Consider the following 14261-nt stretch of genomic DNA (forward strand, 5'->3'; position numbering starts at 1 on the left):
GAAGTAAGTCGTTACACGGTTCGACAAACTTGAGACTCGTAACGGAAGAGGAAAATTGCTTCAAGTTGGATTTAGATGAGTATTTAACGTTTTGTTTGATGTGGTTGGTAATCGATGGAAAAAGATTTTAACGAGTTTATGTAAGCGTTTAGGAGGGATTTATCAAGCTTTAGATTTCAATTTCTTGAAAGTTGCGTTGTCAAAGAATGATAAGAATTCTTCTATGTATATCTCCTAAAATTGTTTAATTCTTGTTGATGGCAGGATACTTTCCAAGGTAATTTTTAGAAAGACTGGTAGCTTATTATAGTTTCTCCGAGATTATGTGAATTCGCTATAAATGAAACTACATATCCTATTTTTTAAATTATGTTTAATCTACGTTTCCTTTTAATTTTTATAGAAAGAGAGAAATTCTGTTTGTATTGTTAATAAATTGTAAAATAAACCAGCCTTTAACGTAGAAAATCATATTTCATTGTTAATAACGCAAACTCATTCAGTTTGTTGAGAACGACACATCTTCCTCACAATGAGACAAGTTTTCGTATGTAGGAAGATGAATTCGAGTCATTATACATACATATATATATATATATATATATATATATATATATATATATATATACATAGAACCGCCCGAGTACCGTTTCCACAGTATTGTAAATTGTAAATGAGTCTCGCGACTTGCTTCGCGTTAATGCCGAAGCTCGAACGCGATTCAAGGCTAAGTTACTTAAAGTTTTAAAAATATTTTCAATGATAAGGCTACTTATACTTATTACAGACATGAACTAATCATACTCAAATAGATTATTATCCGCTAACTTCGTTATCTGTTTTACGAAACGAACGTTGTTTTACAAAGTTCTGAAGAAACATTCATTTGAAGAAATAAAATATTTGCGGAAAGTATAAGTATATACATGGTGTAAAGTATTCGTAAAACTGTTAGCCTCGGACTTTCCTCCAACGTGCGATGTTTTTCGATTAGATTCCATCGTCTCGAGCCCATCCGGCCAAGGAAATCACTTTTCTTAGCTTTAAAAGAAAATACAGAATGATTGCTTCATCTTGGATTCGTTAATATCTTTTTTTAACTTAAAAGAAGAAATGTTCTTGCAGAGAATTATGCACTTACATATATGGCTTCGCAAAAATTTTATCATAAAATTTTTACGTTATCAATTTATTGGAAATTTGTTCGAAAAAAGAGTATATTTGGATAAATGTAAGAAATGCTTTCTTGTGGATATTTTTTATTTGTCGTGGATGTTGTATTATTTACCTTATTAATGAAACTGTAAATATAGTATAAAGTAGATAATGAAATAATGGAATAAAATGCTACATTAAAAGTACTTTAATGAAGAATGTAGATTTATGTAAGCAATGTTATAACGAAATTCCACGGTAGCTATGAAAAGTCTTTAAACGAGAAGAAACGATGACTTTTTTCGCTTGGAACTGGCGCCGTTCTAACAATTTGTGCGACCTACATTGCAACTGTTACGTAAGGGTATAGGTATGTATTATTATCAGTTCACGCAAAGAATGGTTCCTCATAGAGTACGCGCTATAATACCCTTATCAATCGATACAGTGGCTTAAAAGTATTCACTACTGAAACCTCTAATTTGATAAATGGGACCTTATAATTTGATAAATGGGATTCCGCGGTATAGTTGGATGTACAAAGAATTGAATTAGCTAAACAGCTATTGAAGTTTAATTTCTTGTTTCTATTATTACTCTGTCAATAATAATGTAATTATAATAATTAAACATTTTTCATAATTTAAAACTCTTCATAGAAATTAAAAATTCTTCAATTTAAACGAAAAAAAACGTTATCATTTAGATATTACTATCTGTATTAAAAATCTTATAGATAAAGAAATCTAAGATTTTTAACACAAGTTATATAACTAGTTCATATAGCTAAATTTGTATTATTCATCCCATTTACAAAATTATAAAATTATTAGATTTATTAATAAATAATAATAAAACTCTATATAGCACTTTTCGTATAGGTATTGTTGGTCTTTTGTAAAAGGTTGAATGTAGAAGGTAAAATTTTTCCGCGACACGGAAACGGATCGATCGACGGGGGGAGAACGAGCGTCAAAGCCAAAGGAACAATGTAGGAATGCGATCAAATGCGCACCCTTATCAAGAGGTTCTCCTCATTTCGCGACGTCGTATTTCGAAAGGTGACCTTAGGGAAAAATCGATGCCAACCACCGTATCTACACTTTTGTAGGACACGAAGCTACCGACCGATTCGATTCTCTATGAAGAACGATTCTCTTTCCATTATTGTACTCTCTATTCTTACTTATGCATTTGTTGCGAAGAAAGAATGGTATCTTTAGGTTCTGAGACGTACACAGGTTCGCGAAAGCATTCAAACATTCGTAGACATATTTTTAGGAATATGTTACCTCTATTATTCGATAGATATCTAATAAAAGTGTTTTGGAACAACAGTATTTTTATATAGAGTTAAAATATTCAGATATTTATATATAAAAAGGAAATTTAGTTATTGATGTAGAAAATTTATTTAGAGTTGCTTAATTACTAAGTATCGAGCTAAAAATGTAATTAATGTGTAAATTATTTTATCATTTATTTGAAACGCATAATGCAGAAATAGCGTTTTATTATATTATATATGACATAAATTTTACATAGAAGAATTGTATTTTTCGCTTGCAAAGAGGTGAATACCTTTGAAAATGTCTATCTTGTCATTAGATCTCCGTAAGAATTTTTATAAAATTTAGAAGAGAATTCATTGATAATCATTGATAATACTTCAGATATTTGCTATGTTAATCTTCCAAACTTGTTGTATACTCTGTGATTTGAAATCCTATGTGGCAAAGTATTATAACTTCCCTAAAATTGCAAAAGTGTAGATTTATACATTATGTCATTATTGACTTTGAAGAATTTTTGTTTGATTTCATTACTAAAAAAAGATATATCTTTCGTGAGATATAGATAAGCAATAATAGATTATTTCTTTATCTAAAATTCTTTTTCAAATATGGAACTCATGATTTCCTATCAGTTTGGGTAATAAAAATTACAATGACTGAAAGTGGAATACTGAAACCTGTCGATCATCGAAAACATGAATTATATAAAAAATGTCCATCAAATTTAAGTTATTTACACATGTATATATGACAACTTTGCTAAAAGAAATTATAGAACACTATATAGAGAAATTAAGAAGAAATTATTCATAAAGTTGTTTAAGTCAGTAGAATAATTTATCAAATAACTTCAAATAACTGCAACGAATTACATAGAACGAACGATAATGAATAAGAATGCAATAATCGCATCGATCAAATTAATTCGTCGTTATCAAAACCTATTCGACTATCAAAAGTAAACAAACTGATTGGATTCGATCTATTCTTACTGAAATTAAAGTTCTCACCGTGATACAAAGACCTGAGTCATTGGATGACTCTACCAACGTGGAGAGAAGATATTGACGTACGAGGCGTGCATAATAATGAGCAATCAAAAGATAGTAGAGGCTGTCAGATAGATAGATTCACATGTATAGTGCATAGTTGGCTCTCTCGAAAGTGAACTCGTCACGGCGACCTCCTTTAAATTGTAGACAGAACTTTCGTCCGAATAATTTCTCCGCGTATACACTGAAAACTTTTCACGTGTTATTCTCACTCGCGTTCACTCTCACGATTGACGCGTTGAATCGATGATGACGATGGTGGCCTGTGCTTTTTCGATTTTATATTCACACTTAACATTTGCACTTACATTGCTGTTCATAAATATTAGAACACCTTTTCCTTTCGTATAAGATAATTCGTTTACAGCCTGAACTATCAAGCAGAAGGTTAACTGATCGCGATTTTACATTCGTGCATGCTAAAATTGATCAAAACTATTTGTAGAAGTAATTCCATGATTTTCAAAATTCGATATAGACATTCAATATAGATTATAGCAGATAATATAAATTATTTGTGTATATGTATAAGTAAGAAATATGTTATAAATCTTAAACTTTAATTTATCATATTATATTAGTATAAATCATTTTCATGGACATTTTGGTGTTCTTTCATTTGTTCGATTTAAAATACTAAGTAAAAGTTTACAGAAATCTCTGTTTTCAACCAAATACAAGGTACGTTCTTTTTTAACAGATGAAATTAATTATCTCGAAAGTGAATTTAAAGCAAAGGTCGCATACCTACTCTACGAATGACCATGACTTTCGACCTGAAAATCAGCAGGAGTGCGTTCACCCTGATTCGATTCATTGACGCCTTTCTAAGCGGTCTGACATTCCAGCCGCGTACAACTCGATTCGCTCGAATCTAGATTGCGTTTCCATCGTGTTGTGCGTATCTCTCTCTGCTTTCATCTGAAAAATTTGCGCTACATTAGTGTGAGAATGTCACGTCGATCTACTATTAAACAGATTATTACTAAAAAGGTAATTTAGTAATTGACTTCCAGTAATCCGGTAACTTCTTAAGCTATTTTAAAGTAAACATTTTTTATTATTTGCTTCTTATTTTTAATTACAGTTATATACATGTTATCGTAGTATAGTCTAACGTTTTAAATGGAATAATAATTCTTAAAGGTTTTAATTTTTTAGTGATTTATTCGAGTTTTCGTAAGTGTTTCGAATGTTTCTTTTTTATTTATTTATTATTATCCATACCTCTTTCGGCTTTGGATGATTTCCGATTATCCGTTGCATTAAACTTGAGTTAAGTCGTAAGTGTTTTGATACTTATGAATAGGATTGCATGTTAGTTGAAGACGCGTAGTTAAAGCGCATTAAAGCCTTTCATGGCTCCTGTTGGGATGTTGATATATCGGAGGGGATAGATAGATTCCTTGATAATTCTATGACGACATGGAATAGAGACAGCCTTAGAGATACAACTATGTTATCTCGGCTGAATTATTACGCATTAAAGGAACGCGATATGACCAGATAATGTATAGATCGATTAAAGTTCTTCAATATCGAGTACACGAGGTTCTCCAATCCATAAGATTCTTAATTAACCAAGAAGTACTCCAACAACTGATTTATTGGAAATTGGACATGATGTCAAAATAGATTATGGGACGATTTAATTGTTCATTGGTTAGATACTAGTTAATTACGATGATTTTGAAGATCGTCGAGTTTAATTGAAACATAAATAAGTAGCTCGAGATTCTTATATCGAATATGTATTTTAAGTGAAAAAAATTGATAAAAGAAATATATTTTGTTAATGTATTTTAGGATTGGTAGGAAGAGCTGAAAGAATTTTATATGTTAATTACAAATCGGAAGAAATTTGCTAATTAGGCAGACTCACGAATAGCGAACGAAAATCAATAACACGCGATATCACATGCACAGTTGCATTGACAGTGCCTTCTAAGTACAATGTGTCCTCGATACGTTTCTATTATCCACAAGGTCTCGTGTTCCCAATTAGACTTGAATAAAGAACAGCGTAAAAACGCACGACTGACAAGGCAATTGACAAATCAGGATACACTTTGACATTACATATTAAAATAGAAATTACTTGCGTGTTCCTGTCATAAATTTAAAATCTCCTTTAAAAATTTGTTTAACCAAAAAGAATTCTAATACTTACGAACGAGAGTGTATATGACTTATTCTGGCTAGAAATGTGAAATTTCTGCTGGTGGTTCTGATCCGATGGCCAGCGACTGTTTTAAGTATTTTATTAAATAATAACACAATGCATCGAACAAAATTACAGTACTTTATAAAGGAACAATTGCAGGAGAAAGATTTCATAATCCTTCCCTCTAGAATTTGAAATTCAAGTCTCTTTGATCATCAATCATTATACTAAATCATAGTGGTTCGTTGCTCAAAAGGCTTGTATCATTTTCAGTGAATGTGAAATGCTGTTTGCTAAGATTATCGTTAGGATACTGTGGTAATCCAGATGTAAATTTTGTAAGCACGAAGGCGAAATCGATTATGTAACATGTACAGTATGGGGAATTATGGTGTGTATATCAGCTGATGGTCGACCCAAATTTTCGAATTCCAATCTCGGTATTCCGAACGGATGATTTGGTTCTGCTGCTCTGAATATTCCCTAGAATACTTGAGATGTACTGTAAACAATTTTTCGCTCGAATAAACTCCATGAAATGAGTAGTTCATCGTCCAGTAAAACGATGCTCTTGTCGAGTTATTTATAAAAATTATTTATAAAAATATGTTTATTATTATTAATATATAAATATAGAACTTTTAATATATATATGCAGTTTCTTTTATGAGTAAATTTACAACAAGTTCTATGTACCGTTTTCATCAATGAGAGTGTTATAATAATTTTTATAATTAACTCTTTTAAGGCTCAAATCTTATTGAGCTGTAGAGAAGGTTTTATTAATTACAATAGAAATACATGATGTTTTTGTAAAGAAGACGATACATTAAAATTAGCTCTACTTTCAATTAAAAAAAATACACTTGTCATGTAATTAGATAATAACTTGTTATAATGCAATGAGTGAGAGGATTGAATCTTTTCCGACTATAATTGTATTAAAAAAGGTATATTTTAATATTGACGAATGAACTTTTTAACAATAGAACGGTGATTAAATACATTTCGCATTATAAGCTAAATATATTAAATAATATAATTCTCGCTTTATTTCTTATGAGGAAAATGTAGAACTAACAGTGGAAAAGGTAGAAAATAAACGTGTTTTATATATAATTCACAGGATGATACGAAAGACTATTTCATCGCAATGACGTCAAAAGTTATTCCGGGATAAGCGTAAAAGAATATTTCAAGTAACCAGACGAACTGACAATAGTACCTTCTGTAAAAGGTCTAGGAGACCCGTAAGGGCTATAAAATCACCCAGCTAACTGTGAGTTACCATCAACGACCCGTCTAAAACGTTTATGAACGTAATTAAGACGCCAGACGATGCTCGCGTCACGCCCGGCAATTTAATCTAGTTATTTTTATCTTTTTCTTCTTTAATCACCTTTCTTTCGTTCTGTTAAATATGTCTCTGGAAAATAACCAACTGTTCCACCGTATCTTACGTGATCGAACATATTTACAACTCGCAACAAACAATTTTAATTATTCCGATTACTTTTGTGCACTGTGTAGTTATAATTCTAAAATTCCATAACAAAGTTCGAAGACTTTGAAATTCTAAGATCCTAAAATTTCAAAGCTGGAAATTTATACAATTCTAAGATTTCAAGATTTAAAATTCCCGAATCCCAAAATTGTAAAATTCTAACAATTTTCAAATATATTTGGTATGTGTATGATTTGTTTAAATAACACACGAGGAATATGAGATAAAAGATCGAAAGATAGAATTTAGTCATGTAGGGTATTTTAATAAAAACAAGAAATTGAACTTTTCACTTTAGAAATATAGAAATTTACAGCAGGAGTATAAAATATAGAAAAGAAGATACGCAGAATATTTTCAGTAAAAATAGAAATAGGGAAAGGTCAAACGATCTTTGCAAATGGCACAGTACCACGCAAACGTCGATAAAATCTCAATCCTGCACCGCGTATGATGGATGATAGATAGAAACAAGACCAGTCGTGTATTGAAATAAAAGATCAATTTCCCTTTTCATGGAATTTTGATCCAATCAGGTACATGTAGACTTCATATACCAATATACTCATATAGCGTATACATCAAATATTTAACATTATCAAATATTAACATATTTCCATATTACAATTAAATTACAATATTCAGTAGTTTGATATCTTCGTACATACGTTACAACATTCTCTAAATACATCTTTAAAAAAGTAAGAATTACCAAACGATCGATTATACGAAACAGAGTATGTATTACGTGTTGGTCAGGGTCGGTCTGACGATCCAGATGTCTCGAGGTTCCGATGCACTTATTCAGGTCTCTAAACTCTTCCCAACGAGTTGGGAAGACCCCCCGGTCTCTAGAACCGGTCCCGAGTCGTCCTACCTGTACCGATTTACCGATATCAACCTGTGCGTAAATACATAATGTATCGTATGGGCATGTGGCCGAACTCGACCTGTCTCTAACCTCTTCGGCACGCTTTGGGAACTCTCGTGGGAATGAACTAACTGACCGACTGAATCCAGTCATTCGAGTATGGACTTTCTTGGAATGTATGACGAGATTCCTTTGTTCAAACCCCTCTTTTTTCCTTTTCTTCGTTTCTACCTTGTACTATTCCTTTTTTCTTTTTTCGTTTCTTTTCCTTTTCTTGTTCGGCCTTGTAGTAGACATCGCAGATGTTTACTGCATGAGTGTTGATTAATTTCTGAAACGTCGTTACGTAGAGGACACACGTGTTCTCTTTTTGTAAATAATTTTCTTTGATACCTTGGAATACTAGATTCAAATGCTTTACCAAAATCTTAAGACACTTTTAATTGAAGCTTTATTTAATAACGTAGATTGTCTAACAAAAATCTTAAATCATTTGGTATTTTACTGTATAAGGATGTACGATGCGAATGAATCGACAGATTTTTCAATAAAACAATTAGAAACTAAAAGCAGTGAAAATTATTGAATTTGATAGAAATTGCGTTTCGTGTATAGATTTCATAAACATAAATTCGGTTGAAGAAAACTAGAGCGAAAAATTAAACTTTCTGGAATTTTTAAGCGTCCATGTAATACCTTAGGTTGTTGTAAATTATTTCTTTTTGGAAATTGTGTCTGAAATCTTGCCAACATTGTAGTTGGCTTGGTGGACAATTTAAGGACGCGATAGTGAGACGTGCTTTCTATTTACCCTTTATTCAAACGCGTGCTCTCATTCTGACGCTACACGTATAATACTCGCTGGCAAAACTTCAAAACTATCTTCCAAAACGATACGCCTTGCATCCGGAAGCCTAAAACGGCATTAACTGCGGACGTTATCTCTTCTCGAAGAATAACAAGAGAATTAATATGTGACGACAATTTATGACTCTGTCGATAAATCATAAAATCAGCAAGCAACAATCCTTAAGCAAATTAAATCAGATCATGCAGCAATTGATTGAAACAGTTAACCCACTTGCTGCTATTGACGCACACGATGGGTATTATTAATTGAATTGAACATCTTTTTCAGACTGTTTGACCTTTGCCTATTTCCATCTTTAGTGAAAATTAAAATTAAACATTTTTAATTTAGAAATTCCAATATTTCACGTGTTCTTTTTAATTCTTGAAATGTTTGTATTTGTTTTAACTGTATATATTTTTTATTTTGATAGAAACAAATCTATATTATCCTTAAATCGTTATCTTTCGACTACGTAGTAAAAGGAATAATAACAACAATCGTACCTTTATAAAACTTAGAAAATAATGTGCTTTTACTTCAGAAAAGTATCGTTAAGTATAGTCAAGTATATGGTATCGAACGCGTAACTGTATTTAATCAAATATATTACTCAAAGTATGATCTTATCGACGGATATAATATTCTTCAGAAACATTATTATGCAAACACATAGGCCAACCATAGTGATTCATATATTTTATCGCGTGCGACGTATAACACGTAATTTCCATTGACAGTGCTCGTTAATTTTTCCAAGAGAATCTTTTCAATAGAATAATCCATTCATTCGATTCCGTTCACGAATCAATTTTTGTGTTTTACGAATGCTTTGTCTCTTATTCAATCTTTTTATCAGACGTAACCTTTTATTCGGTTATTTTTTTAAATAAATTTATCCTACCTAATCCAGACCTATCAACATTGCAAGAGAATATTTAAATTAAAATTCAACTGGCTCTGCTTCCTATCTGATCTCCCATTTTCTCTTTATTAACTAAGTATGTATATGACATCTTTTCTTATTAATTAGGAAAATTTTTATCTAAATATGTTTATCAAATACTTTCGCCTTATGTGAGAATCTTTTCTAATGCAAGAATTGTGACTTGAAGACATATGTACGCATTCATAGGGAGAAGTTTTTATTTCGCCGCATTCATTTTCTAGATAGATACGAATGTTAGATTCGTTGTACGTTTCCCATGAAACGACTTGGAGCAACTTCCTGTTGAAAAGAGAGAAGCAGATGTGGCCTTCATAAAGCCCTTTTATTGTGTTCCTCAATTCTATTTAACATAAGAATCGCCTCGAATACTCTATAATGAATACTCTGTGATGGATTTGCTCAATCTGAAAATTATTATACGTTTTATTACAACATATGTTTTGTCGTCAGAAAGATAGAAATAGGAAAATTCTGATACTCCATTTGTTTAAAAAAAAAGGTAGAATTATTGTTGAACTTTTTTGAATTTTTCCTGAATATCTACAGATTTTCAATTAATGTTATACAACTGATTACTATAAAATATTATAGAACTATAAAAAATCTTATAAAAATTCATTCATTGCTAATTTTATGGATTATAGTAATTACTAGATAGTAATTTTGTTATTAGAGTATCTTAACGACGAAAGAATGCAATCTCTACGAGAGGTATCGCTTTCACCTGCACGTATAATCTCTGTCACTTCCGGAATTGTGTGCATTCTTGTCGTAAGTGGTGCGTTTACGTGCAGAATTAAATTTCAGTTATCATTCTTAGCTTCAAGAACGATGCTATCTAACGTTATTAAACTAGATCATGAATAACGGTGCGAACACGTTGCAATAAGGTGATCGTGTCCCTATAACGTTGCATCTTATGCAACTCGTTTGGATTTCAAAATACTCTTCCTAACGGTTTCATAGCGATTGTCCTTAATATTATATATCGTGTCGCATAAAACATATACTTTAATTTTTAAAGAAGATACTCCGTGCATTTATTGTTTTCTTGTAATACTAAAAATTAGACTTATCATTAAGTGATAAATATTTTGATATTATATTTTTCTTTTTTTACGGATTAATTAAATTTAGAGAAATGTGATCGTCATAAACTGTAAATGTAACAAATGCATGAAAAGGGAGAATAGATTTATTTTGTTTATAAAGTAAAGATAGAATTGCTTTTTAGCTTGTACGTTGCCAAGTATTTCCTCGTGTCACGAAGGTAGCTAAACTACTGTTTTATTGAATCGTCAACGCCTACTTGCTTAAAGCTGTCGATATTGCGTACGTCAGAAGTCGTGTTAATAAAGGACTTTTATTTTAAGAGAACACGAAATAACTAATGGAAATTATTGAGCGAACAACTCCTTATTCCCTTCATTTTACAAATGTTACACTATCAATATTGCCAATACTGTCGTTCATTTACTTTCGCTACGTTGTTTTCAAATATTCCTTTATTCACCGATCAATGTATATTTTGAGAATTATTGAATATATAGTTATATTTAAATCTTCTTTGTTTGAATTTCTATGTTTTTATTTCTATTTTAACAAACAAGAGGACTTTAAGAAAATGTGTTAAGAATGAAAAGTCACATGATTGGATTTAAAATCATCCAAAGAACACAGCAAGGTTAAAAAATCTCTTATTCTCTCGTGTAAAAGCGTATCCCTTAAAAACTAAACTTACACTTCCATACACGCAAAATCTATTTTAATTTCAGAGTTCTAAACCCACAGTAACGTGAGTTTATGCACCGGGCGAGATGTAATATTCATCTAAAAACGTTTCCCTCGGCACTCGCGCGGCCCTTCCACAGTCAGAAAAATCATCTTCTTTTTTCTCGTCACCCCATCATTAAATCCAGCGTTTTCGTGTCACTGTAAGGGAAAAAAGAAAAAGCCCTCGACTGACTATCTTTGAACATCTCTATGTATAATACGCGACAAAACCGACGCTACGCGACGCGATAGTATTTATAGAGATTGGAACAATGTACGTCCACGTTATTAATAGCATCGAGTTTCTTCCTTTATCCTGTTAATTGTTCGCAAAGAAAAAAAAAATAATTTAAGGTTATTTTGCGTCGTTTTCAATGTATGTAATTGCGAATCATCCGGTTCAAGTACTTTTGACGGGAAATATAGGATACAAAATTAGTCAGAACTAAAATTACATATATTTTGATCGTCAAAAGAGGAGAATATTTTATGGGAGACTAATGGAGTGTAATTTTAAAATAAAATTCTGAATTAAAATGAATCGACAATCTTAAGACCAATCGATTGGATCAGGATTCCCTAAACTTTTATGACACGAAACCCCCTTTTGAGAACGATAAAGTTTAACGATTCACTCGAATATTACACGAAATGTAGGTAATTGTGAAGATTTGATTGATCTGCAATTTAAAATTGATTTGATATTACGAGCGGAGAAGCACTAGACAGAGATAGTAATTCGTCTTTGAATTGTTTATCTGACGATTCTCTATGAGTAAAACTCTTCTAATGAACATGTAAACTACCTTCACATTTTAATATTTAACGCAACCTATCAAAAATCATCTTCGCCAGTAGCTCACGAATCTATTGGTTAGATCAACTGGTATGTTCGTTTAATTCTTTAATCTACAAGCTCGCTGTATTCAACTCAGCAAAGAATACTCGAGGAAGAAAAGAAAGAATAAGAGAAAACTAGGAATGGACGTAACGCCGCGTGCAATATTAACATCGACGTTTATACAGCGCACTGAGACGATGAGCGCGCGAGCGCGTAATTTACACTCGTCATTCAGACGGAGTACATCCTCATTAAACCGATCAGACTGAGTTTGCATGCATTACCTATATGAAGATCGCGGGACGGTTCAGAAGGAGACCGCGCTCGAAACTGGCGAGTACTCAATCAGGAAGCCACATGGTCAACTTCCGCGAAACACCGAACGCCGAAAAATAAATTATACATACGATGGAATTACCCGTCGTATTTGGAGCGGGAAACATCCCGTTGCCCCGTTCTTTTTCTGCGGCTTTGCTGCGGAACAGTTAGATCATAGTTTCTGTTCCATTTGGCGGAACCGAAGTATCATTGTTCAGATATGCCATTGTAATAGTAGAAACATATACAGATTTATGAAAATATTCGAACACTTCTACCTAGATACCACTAGTGACTGTATATTTTGTGTCTTATATGAAATAACTTGGAATTTCATTATATAGCACTATAATGACGTCTATCATGATTGTATTGGTCAAGTTTAAAACGAATCCAAAAATATATATAGAAATCACAAGATATATAGTATGGGTGTATATATATATGCATTTTTAGATTGGTTTTATGTTAAAATGGTTCCTTCTAAAAACACATTATATTTGTATTTATCTTTAGAATTTTCTTAATCTTAATAGTAATTTTACACGGATGTATATCATTGTATCTTGCATCTAGAGCTGTTGCACAAACGATTGTCACACTCGTACCTTCACCCTGTGAACGTGTAGTAAAGCTACAAAGTGTCTCATAACAACCGTTTCTTTTATGAGATTTACTTAGAGTCGGGGAAGAGTTCTTGTCGTAGAGAAAACGAAGCCTGGTGTGGAGTTCCGTGGTTCGGTTTTTCTTTTTAGAGAGTATTTCAGAATTACAGGCTTCTCTACTTGTGTCGGGGATGTATTTGACATCCAACTACATACCTCTTAGAATGCTGAAATTTGTAAGTTTCATTTTGATATTTATAGTAAGAATGAGGAATTACTAGGTTATTACATAAAACTTTATACAAACACTTCGACTATTATCCACTATTACGATACGACATAATACATGTTATGTACTCTCAGGCACAAACGAGTTAATAAATCAGTGCAACATATAATTTAAATAAATTAATTCTTATGTCTTTTCAAAGATGAAGCGCATACAATCTTGCAAGTTGATCAAATTTTATAGCGCGTAAACGTGTCTTCGTGCAATAAAAATCTACGAACCCAAGTTCCTTTCGCGAATGATGATCATTACTGAAGCTTCACACGATGTCGTAAAATGTCCAACACACAGAGTTCGGGCTCTTCTTCTTCCTCTTCGTCTGTGAGAGTTCGTTAACCGTGGACATAGTACGAATCCGTGTATGTAAAGTGCAGAGGTACATAAGCGGTTCTCCTACCATGTGCAATATAATCATCGTCAGATTTATAACAGGATTGAACACAAATAGGGCCTCTCGAACCATCAAGCTACGACAGTCGAGGAAGCCAACCCCCTTTGTACGCTCTATTGGTAACTTAATCAATAAAGACAAGAAACGTAGTACGCTTTTTCCTTATACGACGACCCCACTTACAAATTAAAAAGGTGTCAATTG

The 14261-nt window shown here is 32.2% G+C and overlaps 1 protein-coding gene across 4 annotated transcripts in view; it reads left to right on the forward strand.

The window, feature by feature from the left end:
• LOC126863399 (protein kinase C and casein kinase substrate in neurons protein 1) overlaps window positions 1–14261 on the forward strand; it is a 59057-nt gene that overhangs the window by 11670 nt on the left and 33126 nt on the right. The window lies entirely within an intron of this gene.

The sequence above is a fragment of the Bombus huntii genome, chromosome 3 (genome assembly GCF_024542735.1).
Source record: "Bombus huntii isolate Logan2020A chromosome 3, iyBomHunt1.1, whole genome shotgun sequence".
NCBI lineage: Eukaryota > Metazoa > Arthropoda > Insecta > Hymenoptera > Apidae > Bombus > Bombus huntii.